Consider the following 17,948-nt stretch of genomic DNA (forward strand, 5'->3'; position numbering starts at 1 on the left):
ACAAAATTCTTAACTGAACCATGTTTTTGTACCCAACACCAACACCAACAGGATGGGGGTATACTAATCTAGTCATTCCGTTTGCAACACCTCGAAATATTAGTCCAAGATACCATAAAGTTTATATATTCTTGATCGTTGATCCATGCCATGTCCATCCGTCTCTCGAAATAACGATAGCCGTCGAACGCGTAAAGCTAGCCGCTTGACATTTCGTACAGATACTTAATATTGATGTAGGTCGTTGGGGATTGCAAATGGGCCACATTGGTTCAGATTTAGAAAAAGCTCCCATATAAACCGATCTCCCGATTTGACTTCTTGAGCCCCTGGATGCCGCAGTTTATGTCCGATTTGGCTGAAATTTTGCATCTAGTGTTTATGACTTACAACAACTGTGCCAAGTATCCAAATCCAAATCGGTTTATAACCTGATATAGCTCCGATATAAACCGATCTCCAGATTTGATTTCTTGAGCCCCTGGAAGCCGCAATTTTTGTCCGATTTTGGCTGAAATTTTGGACGTAGTGTTCTGTTATGACTTTCAACAATTGTGCAAAGTGCAGTCCAAATCGGTCTATAACCTGATATACATAGCTTCCATATAAACCGATCTCCCGATTTGACTTCTTTAGCCCCTGGAAGTCGCAAGTTTTGTCCGATTAGGATTCAGTGTTCTGTTATGACTTCCAACAACTGCGCCGCGCACGTTCTAAATCGGTCTATAACCTTAATTTATTTTAAATACATTTTTAGCAGAATCCTCGTTGGTGGGTTCCCAAGATTCGGTCCGGCCAAACGTAGAATGCTTTTACTTGTTAATTTTTCTGTGTTGTAACAACTGGTATGATACTCTTAGAACGTATCCAAGAAATAGACGATATATTTAAATCGCCTAAGACAATCACAGTGCCAGTTGAAAAGGATGTTTGAAAAGCAAGAAAAATCTATCTTTTTTTTATTATACAAGGGCTGCTATATAAATTTCAGACCTAATCATGAACATGCAAATATTTATCATCAAATATTGTTTTATTGTTTTCCAATGTATTCTCCAGCTCTAACCAATTGTTCGATCGAGACCCCTCCAAAACATGTTTATTGAACGTTTCAACAGCATTTTCTGTCCACGAAAATCATTGACCACGTATTTTTATTACCTTAATGTGCGGGAATAAAAAACGTCATGAGTCAGGGCCTTACAGTGGACGTTTTTGCCGCTCAAAAAGGCTCTGGATTGAGCCGATGTGTGAGAGCTCCCACTGTCATGGTGAACAATGATTTTTATTCTCTTTTTCAATTCATCAGGCAATGTAATTACCCAGCTAACAATATGAATCGACTTTGTCCGATGTCCGATATGTCTGCACATAGTTGGACGAAACATATGATAATTCTTACTAAAACCGAATTTGTTTTTTCTGTTCCGACATTTAAGAACGAAATTCTAGTGATTTCTGTACGGTGTGTCGGTGGAATGTCTTGTTTGATTCATTTATAATTTTGCATGGCAACATTTCGTTACCACGTGTGTGGAATGTACACAAGTGGTGAAGGGGGTGCCGTTAACTGTCTTGCTTGGAATTTTGGTTTTGTTTGATCAATTGTATGGCATTCGTCAAGAAATCGTTTCGAAATCGGACCGATTCGTCGGCAAAATCGTCCGCATTTTGTAAGACATTCGCCAAGAAATTGGTCCGAAATCGTCAAAGAATTCGGTCACAATTCGGTACGATGCAAAATTTCCTATTCGAATTTCCATGGAATTTTGCTCCGACGTCGGTACGATATGGCGGTAAATATATCAGATTTCCATCAGCCGTGTCATTCCGACAACATTACATTACACATTACACTTCTCCCGTTTTTAGTTACGATGTCGGTAAGACATCGTATCCCAAGTTGAATGAGTCATCCGATTGTCGGACCGATGCCAGACAGAAATCGGAAAATTTTGTTAGCTAGGTATGGTGTATCACTCAGAATTGACCATCCTACTTTGCTCAAGCAGAACAGTCGCCACTTGACCAGTTTTGCGGAAGAAATAGGGGACAATTTGCTTCTTCGCGAACAACTTTCGTTGGATTTGGCTCGACTTCGAAAACCCATATGGTCGATTTTTGTTTTGTTTTGCGCTTAAAAGTATAGATCCTCGATTGGCAACCTGTGACGATCTTATGAATGTATTTTGAAGCATCGCGATAGTATTTGTTTAACATCTCTTCGCCCAAAGCGATTGTCAATCTATGCGGAATCTAACGAGAACAAACCTTTTTTACAGCAAGGTGTTCAAGCAATATCGAATGTATGCTGGTGGAAGAAATGCTAAAGGATGTCTCTATCGCACGGTATGTCACATGACGATATTGCATTATCACCAATGTTCTCTGCTGCAACGGCCGTTTCTAAACGACATTCAGGGAATTCAAACGTTGGTCACTACTGAATTTATTAAACCCGGTTTTCACAGTGCTATAGGATGTTGCTTCATTGCCATACAAAGATTTAAGTTCATCAATGCACTCTTGTCGTGATAATCCACGTCGAATGTTGTTAAAAATGGTCACACGAAAATGTTCACTAGTCCATTCCATTATCTTTGTCAAATTAATTTTCTCAAGTCCCTGTAACAACACAAATCATGGTCGTACGTCAAAACGCTTTGAGTACGGTTATGGTAGAAAATGTCAAACTTTTCAATGTAAACGACAGATTGCACCTCGCAATACTTAGTGTTGGTGTTTCCATTTGTAGAACTTGCAAATTTTTAAATATTTAATGATTTACCGGCAAACTACCTTTTCTGTGTTTTTTTTTTAATTCTATATTTTTATTACTTTAATTTTATGTTTCACATTGTATAAAGTTCTTTTTTGTTTTTAATATTTCGTTTAAAGTTAATGTAATACATATATATAAATAATTTATTATAATTTATATACATTTTGTAAATAAAGTTTGAAAAACTTATTTTGCTATACTTTAAATGAAATTAGTAAAATAAATAAAATAAAATCTTATTGGAAGAAAAGCAGCCGAACATTGGTTTAGTCGACAATCAATACAATCGATTACTTAAAACATGTACAGCACACAATGCCCATAAAGATTTCATTAAGGAACAGGGACAAACTATTTACATATCAATGAGAGCTGTCCGATTCAAACCGAGTCCGGACGGCGCACAGTGGTGAATTTGACCTAAAAAGTGTCGCTTAAATCAAAAGATAGGCCCATTTTCATGAAACATCGGTTCAAATTTGGATATTGCTCAGATATATATACTTTTTAAGATTTTTCTTGTCCAACATTAGGCCGAAATATATCACAGATGTTGGTTGGTTGAGCTAAATATGTGATAAATTTCAAGAAAATCGAATCAGATTTGTATAGAGCATTAATATACAATCCAAACTATTTGCTAGCAATTAAACAACGACTCTATGCCTTTACATAGAGCATAGCACTACATTCAATCAGTTTTATGGATGCCGTCAGTATGTAACTTGGATTGTTTCATTGATTTAACCCTCCGGCGGGTGAGAAGGTTGAAGAAGGACCTTGTTCACTTTAAAAATTTCAAAATTTAAGAAAAATGCATTTTCATATGAAATTCTATACAAAACAAGTAAGAGCGTGCTAAGTTCGGCCGGGCCGAATCTTATATACCCTCCACCATGGATCGCATCTGTCGAGTTCTTTGCGCAGTATCTCATTTTAGGCAAACAAAGAATAATGAATATGGGCGTAGGAGGAGGTGGAGCTTTATCAAATTATAGTCCGATTCGGGGCTCAAGAAGCAAAATCGGGAGATCGGTTTATATGGGAGCTGTGTCAAGCTATAGATCGATTCATACCATATTACACACGTATGTTGAGGGCCATGGGAGAAGCCGTTGTACAAAATCTGTGCCAAATCGGATAGGAATTGCGACTTCTAAAAGCTCAAGAAGTCAAGACCCAAGATCGGTTTATATGACAGCTATATCAGGTTATGAACCGATTTGAACCATACATGGCACAGTTGTTGGATACCATAACAAAACACGTCGTGCAAAATTTCATTCCAATCGGATAGGAATTGCGCACTCTAGAGGCTCAAGAAATCAAGACCCCAGATCGGTTTATATGGCAGCTATACCAGGTTATGGACCGATTTGAACCATACTTGGCACAGTTGTTGGATATCATAACAGAACACGTCGTGCAAAATTTCAGTAAAATCGGATAAGAACTGCGCACTCTAGAGGCTCAAGAAGTCAAGACCCAAGATCGGTTTATATGGCAGCTATATCAAAACATGGACCGATATGGCCCATTTATAATACCAACCGACCTACACTAATAAGAAGAATTTGTGCAAAATTTCAAGCGGCTAGCTTTACTCCTTTAGAAGTGAGCGTGGACGGACGGACGGACATGGCTAGATCGGCATAAAATGTCGCGACGATCAAGAATATATATACTTTATGGGGTCTCAGACGAATATTTCGAGTAGTAATAAACAGAATGACGAAATTAGTATACCCCCCATCCTATGGTGGAGGGTATAAAAAGTATAAGGTCCCTGTGGACAAAGTACTTCGTCAACGGCAATGGATGACTCAACGGTCGGAGGGTTAATATAAATCAGAATTGATATGACCTACCTTAAAGACCCTAGAAAATCAAGAAGATTTTCGAAAATTTTCAATCAAAATGTCTATAACTTGATGGGATAGTGGGCTTAGAGTTATCGCCGTATATGGATTTAGGTTAGGTTAGGTTGAAAAGAGGGTGCAGATATTAATCCGCTCTATATGGACATACACCTAAGCCAGTAATCGGCTTGTTGTGCGCTCTAAAAACTACAAAATAACCTCTTAAAAGAAAATTTTAAGCTAGGAATTCCGTGCTACTTACAAAATCCTTAATTGTTTTCAATACCACTCGCCTAAGTTGGTTCATGTCTGATATTGTGTCTCCAACTAAGTACAAGCCGGGCAATGACAAAGGAAATGCTCCAATGTCTCATCATCTTCCCCGCATGCCCTACACATGCTATCACTTGACGCACCGATTTTACATAAGTGTTCTCGTAGTCCTATGTGTCCCGTTATGACACCAATAGCTATACTGACCTCCTACTTGTTTCCTTTTAGTAATAGCCTCGTCTTTTCACGACCTGGAACCCCCCATGGGATTTTCGTCATCCTACCGACCGTTTTGCTGTTCCACAATGTTGCGTGCGCATTCGTCGCCCACTCGGGTTAACCAAGTTTATTGACGGCAGTCCTCCGTCACCCTTCACCGCCAAATTGTCTGCCCTTTCATTTCCTCTTACTCCGTTATGGCCCGGCACCCAAATGATGCGGATTTTGCTGTCCTCAGCGAAGGCGTTAATCTCCTTCTTACACTGCAAGACTGTTCGTGACCTTACCGTCCTGGTTGTTATTGCCCTTGTGGCAATTTTATTGTCGGTAAAGATGTTCACACTCGACGTCCTCGCGATAGCACCACACCACTACACACATTGCGTGATCGCCCGGATCTCCGCCTGCAGGACTTTATTATGGATTTACAAAGACAAAAAAGATTAAGAAAAAAATCTGCATAACATCTCGATCACTATTTCAAGGTTTAGTAATCTTAATTTGAAATATGAGTCCAATAGGTTGGACGAAAATTGGCATATATGCAATACAAACAGCATAATACACCAAATAGGTGCAGTTTTGGCATCGACATATTTTGAAAAAACTTCAAAGAATCCAAATGGGCAAAACTTTTTTGAACATATCTATATATTCGAGGATCCCCTGAATTAGAAAAACCAAGATTCGAAGCTTAATACGTTAGAATACCCTTACTATTTATTCATGTTTTCCTAATAAAAAACACCCAAATTTGAAAATGGTCAGAAGTTTATTTTTTACGATACATAAAATTATGATTACCACTGTAAAAAAATTAGGAAAATTAGTTCAACACCTGAAACAGATAGGTTTAAATGTATGAAATCAATGACCAAGCCGTAATAGGCAACAATAACTAATAGATAACCTTTCGAATGGTGAAATTTCAATTTCGAACTAAACGACGCTTTTGAGGGAAATTTTCCCACAGTGCGGCGTGCCGCAGTGCGACACCTTTTTTTACGGAGAAGTTTTTACATGTCTGCCATACCATTTTTTTAAATGGCATCGATCCTCACAAATGTCGCCAGCATTAGGAGGGGATAACTACCGCTGAAGATTTTATCTGATGTTCTCGCCAGGATTCGAACCCAGGCTTTCAGCATCATAGGCGGACATGGTAACCTTTGCGCTACGCTGGCCTCCGAACAGACATTTATAGGGCGCAAATGTAACTTTGCCAACAAACATGTTTTACTTAAGGAATAGGGGGCAAACTTCTTACTTAGCAATAAGAGCTGTCCAATTAAAGTACAGGCTCAATGATAAGGGACACAATTTTTGTTGCAGAGTCCGAACGCCGTTGCGCAGAGCCACACCTCTTTGGGGAGCTTGTCTACATGCTGGTGGTTATCCCCGCCAATTAATGCTGGAGGGGATAATCACCGCTATATACTATTCCGATGTTCTCGCCAGGATGCGAACCCAGTCGTTCAATGTTATACGACAAAAATACTAACCGCTGTGGCTATTTTTTTTTTTTTTTTTTTTTGGTATTTATAGAATTGCAAATGATAACATTGGTTTGTTGCCTACGATATGCTCATCACATGAACCATTGGAGGCTACCGTGGCGCAGAGGTTAGCACCCAGCGCCTAGGTTCAAATCCTGGGGCGAACATCAGAAAAATTTTCAGCGGTGGCTATCCCCTTGCCATGTTAAAACTTCTCTACCAAATTGTGTCGCTATGCGGCACACCATTCGTACGCGGCATAAAAAAGGAGGCCCGATGTTATTGAGCTTAAACTTTAATCGGACTGCACTCATTGATATGAGAGAAGGATCCCCTGTTCCTAAATAGGATGTTCATGGGAAATTTAGTTTAGTATCACATAAACCAAGTCAGATTTGTCTGTCAGTTATTTCCGATTTTCACACATTCAAAGAAGCTTAACCCATTAAGGCTTTTTTATGTAGCGTAGTATTGTCTTCCACATTACCGCTGATCACCAGTCTGTCAAATAGTGGCATATATTAATAAGCCATACCCTTAAAATGTGATTGATGATATGATTATAATTTAAATAATTTTTTTCTTATTCCTCTATTTTCAGGTAAGTGCAAAGAGGGTTGAAGTCTCAAATGTTTAATTGAAGTTTTAAAAACCAAAACGTAGGTAAATTCGTTCGATGTGTAGGTGATGCAAAGGTGAGTTAGTTGGACATTTCAGCGTTGCCACAAGAATTTCTGAAGAATGATAGTTTTAATATTGATTTTAATTTAATACGAATTATTTTATTGTCTTTCCTTCAAATCATTCCTTTAGTAACCAATATTGGTTACCAGTTCTAAAAGACGAAAAAACCTCAACGTAATGTTGGCAGACACATACGAATGCATATAAGTATGTATGTATGAACTTTCAGTAATGCCTTTGTTTGTGTGACGGTGATCTTGTGAAAACTCATTATGGCAAGACCAATTCATTTATTCATAATTTATCAATCGCATCGTCGTTGGCGTGCCCTTCAAATAGCACAACCCTTTTTTATTCTTCGTGATTCGAAGTTCAAACAATAACGAAACTATTTTCCTTTGTCTTGCCACAAATATTTGTACATCACTCATCGTCGGTCTTTTGCGCTTCATCGTTCGCCTACTCCATCTCCATCGCTTGCTCTCTTTCTCTCTCTCTCTCTCTCTCTGTCTCTTTCCATTTAGATGTTTACTTTTGATTATTTCGACGTTTTGTGGCTGTTGTTGCTGTTTTTTTTATTCTTATTTTCCAGCGTGTTTTGATCATTATTTTTTATGTTGCTTAAAAACCGAGCAGTGAAGTGGGAAGAATAAAAAAGAAGAAGTGAAAACAAAGAATCATTGTAAAGTGAAAATGTTGATAGATAATGAAGACGATGGCTAAGAAAATACTGAGTCTCCGTATGTTGTGTGAGTGAGAGAGTGTGTGTTTGTGTATGTGCATGAGCAGTTTTGTACTTGAAAAGCAGCACACCCAGAAAACAAAAGCAATATCCCAAATGCCAATACTCTCTCACAGATATTGTCGTTTTCCTTTTTTCTCTTTGCTCATATTATTCTTTTACTATAAACTTCATTCGTACTCTTGCTGCTATTATTCTCTGTGTTGCTGGCTGTGAAGGGGCAAGAAGACACAGTAAACAAAACAAAACAACTACCAAATAGAAAATTGTAAAAATCTTCCTCTTTCCCTTGTTCTTTGCGATGCCGTAGAGAATTACACACACACACATATACGTACACCTTTTTTGTCAGGAGTTACATTTGGCGTTTGTTTTTGGAGAACGCTTCAAACATCTCATGTTATATCTATGTACGCAGCCATGTCCTTCCATCAGATGAAGGATCCTGTCTCGCGCTTCTTTTGTCTTGGCATAATAACTGTAATATTCAAATACAGTATGTTTTTAAACACAACATCACCACCATTAAAAGGAATTTCTTGGTGAATTTTATGTCCCCATTCATGCAAAACGCTCTCAGAGCTCTCATAGTATCCCCGAACTTGGTGTTTGCCAAAAAGGGGTTGCTTATTCAAAAGCAAGTAGTAAAAGCAGAGTCCCAACATCGTATGTAGTCATGTAGTATTTACCCAGCACTCCCCTGGAATTACTACGCTTAATGTTCTGACGTCGTTGCCACTGCCGTTGTTTTCCAATAAGTGGCAGTGGTGGTGGCGGTGGTAGCTTTAGCGGACGTTGCCACTTTGTGTTTGCCTTTGTCGTTTATTATTTTTTTTTTTTTTTTTTTGCATTGCATCTTGGAGATAACTAGTATTTCAACTCACACTCTTTGGCGTTTGCCAGTGAATGGCGCTCTCTGAGTGGGCACTCTCTCTTTCTCTGGCCGCCATTAAGCCTATGATGATGTTGTACTGTTTGTTTGTGTGCGCGAGAGTGGTGGGTATTCGTTGTAGATGTTGGTGTGTGTATCTGTGTGCTCTCCCTCTACGTTGTTGTTTTATGAATCGAAAGTAACTCTCCAAATTGCTCTTCATGCTCTCACTGTGTGAGTTTCTTAATTTTCTGTTTTTTGTGTTTGCCTTTTTGCTGCTGTCGTCTGTCTGGCCTGGCTGTGTGTGTCTCATTGCCTACCACTCTACAGTTCAGCACGGCTGGTTCTTTGTGTGTTACTGCTTTTCTGCTCTACAGTATACCACCGTGTTTCCCCGAGTGTGTTTGTGTGTGCGACTGACTATCTGTGTGTTTTTGTTGCTTCGCCTTTGAGCGTTATACACAACGTCGTTGCCAGAGATACACTTTACGCTTACACTCGACGTTCAGATTCATTCTGTAATCGCGATTCCTCGAGGACGTAGCATTAACGTCAACACGTCGGCTGTATTGTTCGCATTGTATAACGCGCGCTTTGGAGTAAGCCAACCAGTCAGCGATACCAACAACAACGGAACACTCCCAAACACAAAAGAAATCATGCAAGCCAGCATTTTCTCCTCCACCAGAACGTAAATGTAAGCGAGCGACAACAACAACACAATCACCATCATAATTACGCGAAGATAAAGAAATAAATGCAAACGAAAGAAAAAATAAGAATGCATTATGCCACCCCCATGCCAATCAACACAAAACGATGTCAACACTATTGAGTATTGAAGAAAACGAAAAGATATCAATCGAAAAGTGAGTGAAAAAGTGAGCAAATAATAAATAACAAAACAACCCATTGCAATATGTTTAATGTTAGTGTAGATTAAAATTCATCGCATGCACAGCCAGTCAATACAATAACAACTTGTATCTTCAAGATAAAATTGTGGTTCACAGAAAAACTACCTATGTATCTATGTTACCTACCTATCTAGCTAGCATCAACTTCAACTAAAGTGTTCTTTCTGTTCTCCAATCTGTGTGTGTGTGTGTGTGTGTGTGAATAGTGTTTCCAAGTGATTTAATTCCAATACGATAAAGGTGCACTTATCGCGGCCACAACTGTTTTATTTTTTTTTATTTCACAAACTAGAGATTGTTTACATCCGCTTGCGTAAAAAACCTAACAAACGTCATGGCAGATGCATCATCTTCATCGCAGTGAAAATTCATTACCAACGTCATCATCATTTTTATCGATTTGTGAAAAAATGTAACAAAAATAACAACAATGAAGTATATTTGAATAATAACAACAACAAACAGAAACAAACACCTGCTGTGATTCCGTGCGTGCAAATGTAACGTCATAACTACAGCAGCAAAACAAATTTGCAAACGGAAAAAAACGTAACGTACGTTACTAACAACACCAGCAGCTGTTGTAAACAACAACAGAAATGAAATGAAAAAAAGCATTCGACGCACATGGCTGTTTTCCATTTGTATTCGGCTTTTTTATTTTGATTCATTTGATTCACCACCACGCCATCACACCACCCTCAATGAATGTGTATTTCCCCGAAAATAAAAACAAAATACACACACGCACGCCATCATAACTGTTAACTATCAATTTAAAACAACAACAGCAGTGGCGGCAACAACGCGATATTTACAGTGACAGACAGCAACATAATCATGCTATTTACATTTGTACATCACTAGCCAGCCCAGTAGCAGGCATAAACTTGTAGTGAGTGGATTAAAATCCACTCAATCAACATTTAAACGCAACATTTGTGTTTTTTTGTGTGTGCTTTTTGTGACAGTTGCTATAGTCTTTATTAAATATTTTTTTGTTTTGTTTTTTTTTTCTTTTTTTTTAATTTTGTGGTGTGCAAGTGTAAATTGAAATCTCCGCAATGAAGTGTGAATATAGGTCACCCACAATAGCCGAGAATTGCTTTTAATTCATTCATTCCATTTGGGCAAAGCTACAATTTAATTGTATTTCCTTTTTCTTTTCTCCGTCCACCACACCACTCACTCAGCACTCTGACTGCCTGTTCGCGTAACGCATACTACCACCATTTACCCACAAACAGTGTTGTGAAATAGTTTGAATATTCCTTGTAAAACAGCAAATAAAAAACCAAATATACTTACATACGATAACAATAACAACAAGTTACTTATGTGCAATCTATTTCTAAAATATCTCATGGGAAACTAAGTTTTCAATATTACAAATACAAAAAAAATAAAAAAAGACAACAACAACACCATCAACGGTCAATATCAATAAAGGACCCCTACAACTGCAAACATTCCTCAGCATATTAACGGCAGCGTTTGGATTATACCAACGGACAGACAGACATCTGCTAAATAAATTGAAGTAAGTTGAATCACATGCAAATTTAGAGTAGACATTTTTCAAAAAACGATCCGTGCCCACTACCCACCAACACCTCTTACATGTTGCGCGATTAAACGGTTTCATGTTTAGACTGTTGCCAATATTCCAATTCGTATGGTAAGTTGCCTATTTGTTGCAGTGAGTAAGCTTTTACAACTGTGGCTAGCTGAAATCTAAACAGAATTACTATGAATGACTTTTGCTGTGTTTTATTTTAGTCCTATCCAGTGCCAGTCAGATGTTCTGGATAAAATATCAGTGCAGTTAGAAAGAAACGATTCATCGTGATTTATTTGCACTAGGTTAGGTTAGGTTTAAGTGGCAGTCTGCCATCAGACTCACTCAGACGTTTTTGTCCATTGTGATACCACAGGAACAGAAGAAGATAGATGCCTCCTAGCTCCCACCGTTGAACCATCCAGATTGCTTTAAAAAGCCCAAAGCACTATATAATACTAAAATGAAACACAGCATTTGTGAATAATGCTCTTCCTTTTAAAACTTCTTTCATTTTCTTCCCACTGAGTGGATTAAATCTTGTGCGAAATCCAATGCATTCTTCAAAAAAAATTCTTCAGCTTTAGAAGTTCTACAGCATTGCTATTGATTGATTGCAGTGCAGAATTTAAGTAAGCTGTTGTATGGTTGTCCTATTTAAAACACACCTTCTTCTGTTTTTGTTTTTATATGAAAACACACATACCAGGAAAAATTGTCAAAATACATGGAAATGGAAATAAATTAAATTTGTTGACGTTAAAATATTTACCTGCAAAATTTCAAAATCACTATTTTTATCAACCGCGTGTAAAAAGAGAACTGGGCTTATACACTTTCAAACCATCCAGCGAAACAATACATCCAGAGCAAAGTTGATGCCAAACGTGCTCATTTCAGTATCATACGGTATTGATAGTAAAGCAACACTGTATGGTACAAAAACAATACCGGATGGTATGAATGAAACATAAAATGATTAGTACCGTTCGGTATTAGCCTTATTACCGAACTGGTATTGGTTTTAATACCAATCAGTTATTTGATTTAGCATCAGGCCGTTATTGATTTTAGTGCCAAACCGCCAATCCCTCTAAGTTCGGCCCGGCCGAACAACTTTGGATACCCACCAACAAGGATATCGTCCTATCGTCCTATTTTATTATAAATCTACTACCATATCCATAGCTATATCTAACTAGGGGCTGGTCTCGATCATATTTTATTCAGGTCCCAAAAATACATATGCAAGTAACAGTTTCAGCGAAATCAGACAAGAAATCCGCTTTTTATGGGATTAAGGCCCAAATTAGAAGTTCGGTCTATATGACAGCTATATCTGTATAGTCTGATCTGATTCATATTTGGGTCGGGAGGCTTAAAATAACTCACTATTTCAAATTTCAACGAAATCAGATAAAAAAATCTTGTATTGGCTTCAGACCCGGTCTATATGACAGCTATATCGATCTGATTCATATTTGGGTCGGGAGGCTTAAAATAACTCACTATTTCAAATTTCAGCGAAATCAGATAAAAAAATCTTGTATTGGCTTCAGACCCGGTCTATATGACAGCTATATCGAAATATAGTCCGATCTGAACCATATTTGCGTCGGTTGTTTGGAGGCAAAAACTACTCACTGTTTCAAATTTTAACGACTATGGATAAAAAATAAAGCTATAATGGGCTTTAGACACTTTATCGGGAGATTAGTCTATATGGCAGCTATATTCATATGTAGTCCGATTTGGCTCGTTCAAAAACTTACCAGAGTGCATCAAAAAGACATATTTGTGCCAAATTTAAGCTCAATATCTCAATTTTTGAAGGCTGTAGAGTGATTACAACAGACGGACGGACAGACACACGGACATCGTTAAATCGTCTTAGAATATTACGACGATCCGAAGTATATATACTTTATAGTGTCGGAAATTGATATTTCGATGTGTTGCAAACGGAATGACTTAATTAATATAACCCTAATCTATGGTGGTGTGTGTAAAACCCATTAAAAATAATTTTAACCTATTTTTATTTTGATTATTTATGTTAATGATTACAAAAAGTAATGTTACACCGTGACCAACCTCAATTCTTTGAGTTCAGCAATTGATTTCACATGCATTGATACCCAGAAATGGTTTTCGTATGAATACATCAACACAGCATCGTTTTCCACACAAGAGACTATCATGTTTTTAATGCAGAATAACCTTAGAATGTGTACTACTTCCATTTTCACCGCCTTCGAGTATTTGAACAGACTTTTACGCACTCAAATTGTACAAAAAGATTTTAATTATTTGTTTAACAAATATTTTATAATGGCGTCAATATTTTAAGCTCAACAACACTTTTGGCGCGATGACAGGAATACAAATGCGACGTCGTCAATTCTTAATAGCATCCTTTGTCTGGTATTGAAGTGATACCAAATGGTATTAAATCATTGCCAGTGACGCGAACAAAATAATACCAGACGGTATTGGAAAAGTACCGTCATTTTTCTTTTAGTGTAAAAAAAAGAAATAACCACCGCTGAACATTTTTTCTGATAGTCGTGTAGGGATTTGAGGGCAAGCATTCGGCGACTTGATTACTTCTGCGGCCTATCGTTTGTATAATTGACGTAAACATTTGCAAGCGAAAACTCAATCTCAATCAAAATCTGTAAGCTAAGAAATTAAAAATTAATCATCACACAAACTCAAACCTTTTGCCGAGCTATGTGAAGGAAATAAAAACGTCTTATCATAAAATGTATAGCTCAGAGATGGAAAATACAAAATTTGAAATTGTGCCCAAAAATGCAACTGTTGGTACGAAAGGATACTTTTAAATTTCGCATAATAATTTCAAAAATATTTAATCGCTTCAAAATTTTGGAGGGCAACCGATTTTATCACAAAATATCGCAGCGGGTCTGTCTTCGGCGAATTTACATTTTCATTGGTAGATAAGGTGGATTATATGATAGCTAAACAGGTTTGAACCATACTTTCAGTGGTTGGAAGTCATACAAATGACCCCTATACGGGCACGAGAAGTCAAATTGGAAATATGGGAGCTATTACTGGTTATAGACCGACTTGAGCTTAACTTGTAGTCTGAATAAAAATTAAATTCAACGTGCTATAACTGAGTCCTTTAAGGGACAAGGAAGTAAAATTGGGAAACCATTTGATATTGGAGCTATACCTAAATATGGACTGATTTGGCCTAGTTACAATCTCAACCGACCTAGAGGAGTACTAAATTTCCCATGAACATTCCATTAAGCATCCGCGGATACTTCTTTCATATCAATGAGTGCTGTCCGATTAATGTTTTTAAGCTTTTTTGTGCCCGAGTCCGAACGGCGTGTCGCATAGCGACACCACTTGGTAGAGAAGTTGTAAAATGGCAGTATACCTCACAAATGTATCCAGCATTAGTAAGGGGATAATGTGGTTAAGTGTTTCCCAAGCATCCCATTACGGAACAAATCAGAGGGAAACTAACTTCTTACAATATCCATTGAGTTATGCCCGACATAAATTTAAGCTCAATAATAAGGGGACCTCTTGTTTTATGCCGAATCCGAAGGGCTTGAGACTGAAAAGTGCCACCTCTTTGTTAAGAAGTTGTACATGGCTGAAATACTAACAAATGTTCAATCCCATGGCAGCCGGTTTACGTACCGGATTGACCCGATGGAATCCTCCATCGGCAAGGGCTGCCGTCTCGGTGTACAACACACTGCTACAACAACAACAACAACAACTAACAAATGTTGACGGCATTTGGTATGGGTATAACCATAGCTGAATAATATTTAAGGTGTTCTCGCCGGCGGAATTTGAACCCGGGCGTTTGAATGCGATTGGCGGGCATGCTATCCTCTGCGTCACCGTGGACTCTGACCTAAAGAAGTATATGTGCAAGAATTGGAGCGGCAAGCTTTATTCACTCAAAAGATATTGTAGCATGCTTCCGAAAGACGAACTTTCCTACATCGATTTAGAATACCATACGAGGTCATACTTTAAACGGTCTTAAACCAATATTGATATGTGTTTCAAACGGAATGACGACGTTAGGCATACCCTTCCTCATCTAACGGGGTAGGGTAAAAATGTCTTTTATTCCGCCAAAATCGCTCAGCTATGTCAGATATTGTCCTTTAGAAGGCACTTAACCGATCGCGAAGGTACTACGGTACTCTCTTAGCCATCCGCATTCACATTATATTTGCTCTATTCGATCTGATTATTTGAAACGTTCAACTGTATTCACATGATCTCCAAATTAATTATGTTATGGTCACTGACTTTGCTTTAAATATAGCCCAAAGCAAATAGAACTGGAAATATTGTACTATTTTCCTCGAGAGGCTTGAGAGTCACTGAGTGTACAATGGTTTAAAACGACAAACTTTCACATTCTAATTTTAGAGAGTAAGTGAAGTCCCGAAAACTTCAATGGATTCGATATCCATTAAACGAGCGAGGTACGTGGTATACCTTCAAAACTTATTATTTTAAAATCTCCAACTTTCCGAACTTGAACAAAATTACCTTCAAAAGGAATACGGAGCATTCTCTACAGTCTATCTTGTCTTGCACTATGGAATTGTGTTTGTGTGTGTGTGTGAGTGTATGAGTGCTCGGATAGTTATAGCCCAAATAGAATTTTATTATAATGGCACGATTGTTGTTGTTATTGTTGTTGTTCTAGCTGAGTATTTTTATAGTGCAAAAATACAAATTTATGCAAATGTATTTATGTAAACAACCCTTATGGCAATTTATTCAAATTTGAAACGACGAAAATAACAACAGCACCAGAAATTGACGACAGTAGCAGCAGAGACAACAGCAGCGGCGTCAACATGCGAATAGAAAGGAGAACGAAGAGCAACGTTGAGAAAAAAGCAACTGCAAAACAAATTAAATTCCATTAAAATTCATTGGATTTCAAAATAATGAAATCCAAAATAAAACGACACTTTCCACAAAACAAAATGAAGATAAAGAAGGAACAGAACCCTATGAGGCATGGAACAAACCGACTTTGCGAGTTTAATGTTTTAAAGGTAGTTGAAGAAGTTCTAGCCAATCGACAGGGATGATTGACAAAATTGTTGGGAGATAATACACCGAAATAATGCTTGTCCTATCTTCAAAGGTTTGGTAAACTAGCATTTAATGACGTCTTATTTTTCAATTTTTTAAGTAAACTTTTCTTTTGGCAAAGATTTTTTTCAATTCATAAGTATTAAGAAAAGAGTGTAGTAATGAAATTTACAAAGTGGCTGAAAGTTAGGGCATTACATTTGGGAAAAGGACAAAATGCAAAGATAGCAACACACACCAACCACTATGGGACGCGTTTCGTCTTTGGTTAGAAGACTTTTCCACCATATGAGGTGTGATGGCTTCAAGGGCCGTGCGTTGGTATGTTGTATTTGAATTGTATTAATTGCGAAAACGCATCTTTGGTACAATTACCATATTAACCACGCTCGACAACCCTGTCTATTAGCTGTACTTTTTCCAATGCATGTGTTTTTGTGTAATGACAGACTTTTTTTCTGTGACAATTACACTACTTCAGTGGTACACATGGTTCTGTGCATCTGTTGGAAGTTGTATTGATGGTTTCGAACGCTGGACAACGGCAACGGCTCTCGCTGTTGCTCCGTGTGCCCAGGTTCGAATCCCGGCCGGGCTATGTCGAATTTTTTATTTTGCATGTTTTTTGCCTGTTGGTGCAAAGATCATTAAATCTTACAATATTTGTTTGTTTCTTTTTCAAGACGAGCTCAATAATCGAAGATCGGAGCAAAGTTTAAATGTAGGATATTTCGAAAGAGAAGAAATGAAATTCCATCAGTCGACAAGGTTATGTTCGTTAATATTAGCGACTCAAGTTTAGAGTGAAGTCAAATTTAAATGATGTTGTTTTGCGCAGGTTAGTTATAAACTTAAACTACTTTAGTGGTGGGGCCACCGGTCGGTATGCTATTTTTTTTTCTTTTTATTTTAATAATTGGATTTTAATAAGGATTCTCGTTCACTATAAATACATAGCCAAACTCAGGTCTTATTCCATGATAGCTAACATACAGTTCGTCGCCTTTCGGTATTGCCATGAACCATTTCTTATTCAATCGCACTACTGTACTGGCCTTTTGCTCTTCTATTATATGAACCAATGCGAAAACTTCACCAACTTTCTGGAAATTCCAAGCATTTTAAGTTCAGATTCCCAAATTATTGCCAGGAAAACTTTTATGGGTGTCGTCAACTTAAGAGCAATCTGTTTTCAATTTTCTTTGCGAATATTTCTTCATTTCTGCTATTTGATGAGGGTGTGCTTCTTACCCGACATCTCAATCTAGCATTAGGGCCTCTAAGCAAGGTGCCTCCACCGATTGGCTACCACCTAACGGTTATCAGTTGGCATTGTCATGGAATACGATATCTAAGGCCGGTCAATGAATCTCTCCTGGAAAAAAATTCTGGAAGCGGCTTTACAGACTTGGTAGGTATCTATTCG

General features: G+C 37.8%; 1 protein-coding gene and 1 long non-coding RNA gene across 4 annotated transcripts in view; both read left to right on the top strand.

Moving 5' to 3' along the window:
* Positions 1-17,948, top strand: part of LOC106095028 (methylcytosine dioxygenase TET) — a 452,175-nt gene that overhangs the window by 305,451 nt on the left and 128,776 nt on the right. The gene's annotated exons all lie outside the window — the stretch shown is intronic.
* Positions 9,089-17,948, top strand: part of LOC131994269 (uncharacterized) — a 72,507-nt gene continuing 63,647 nt past the window's right edge. Inside the window, exons 1-2 of the long non-coding RNA XR_009396586.1 lie at positions 9,089-9,795; positions 11,037-11,383. This is a non-coding gene — a long non-coding RNA (uncharacterized LOC131994269). The remainder of the gene's footprint in view (positions 9,796-11,036; positions 11,384-17,948) is intronic.

The sequence above is a fragment of the Stomoxys calcitrans genome, chromosome 1, assembly GCF_963082655.1.
Source record: "Stomoxys calcitrans chromosome 1, idStoCalc2.1, whole genome shotgun sequence".
Lineage (NCBI taxonomy): Eukaryota > Metazoa > Arthropoda > Insecta > Diptera > Muscidae > Stomoxys > Stomoxys calcitrans.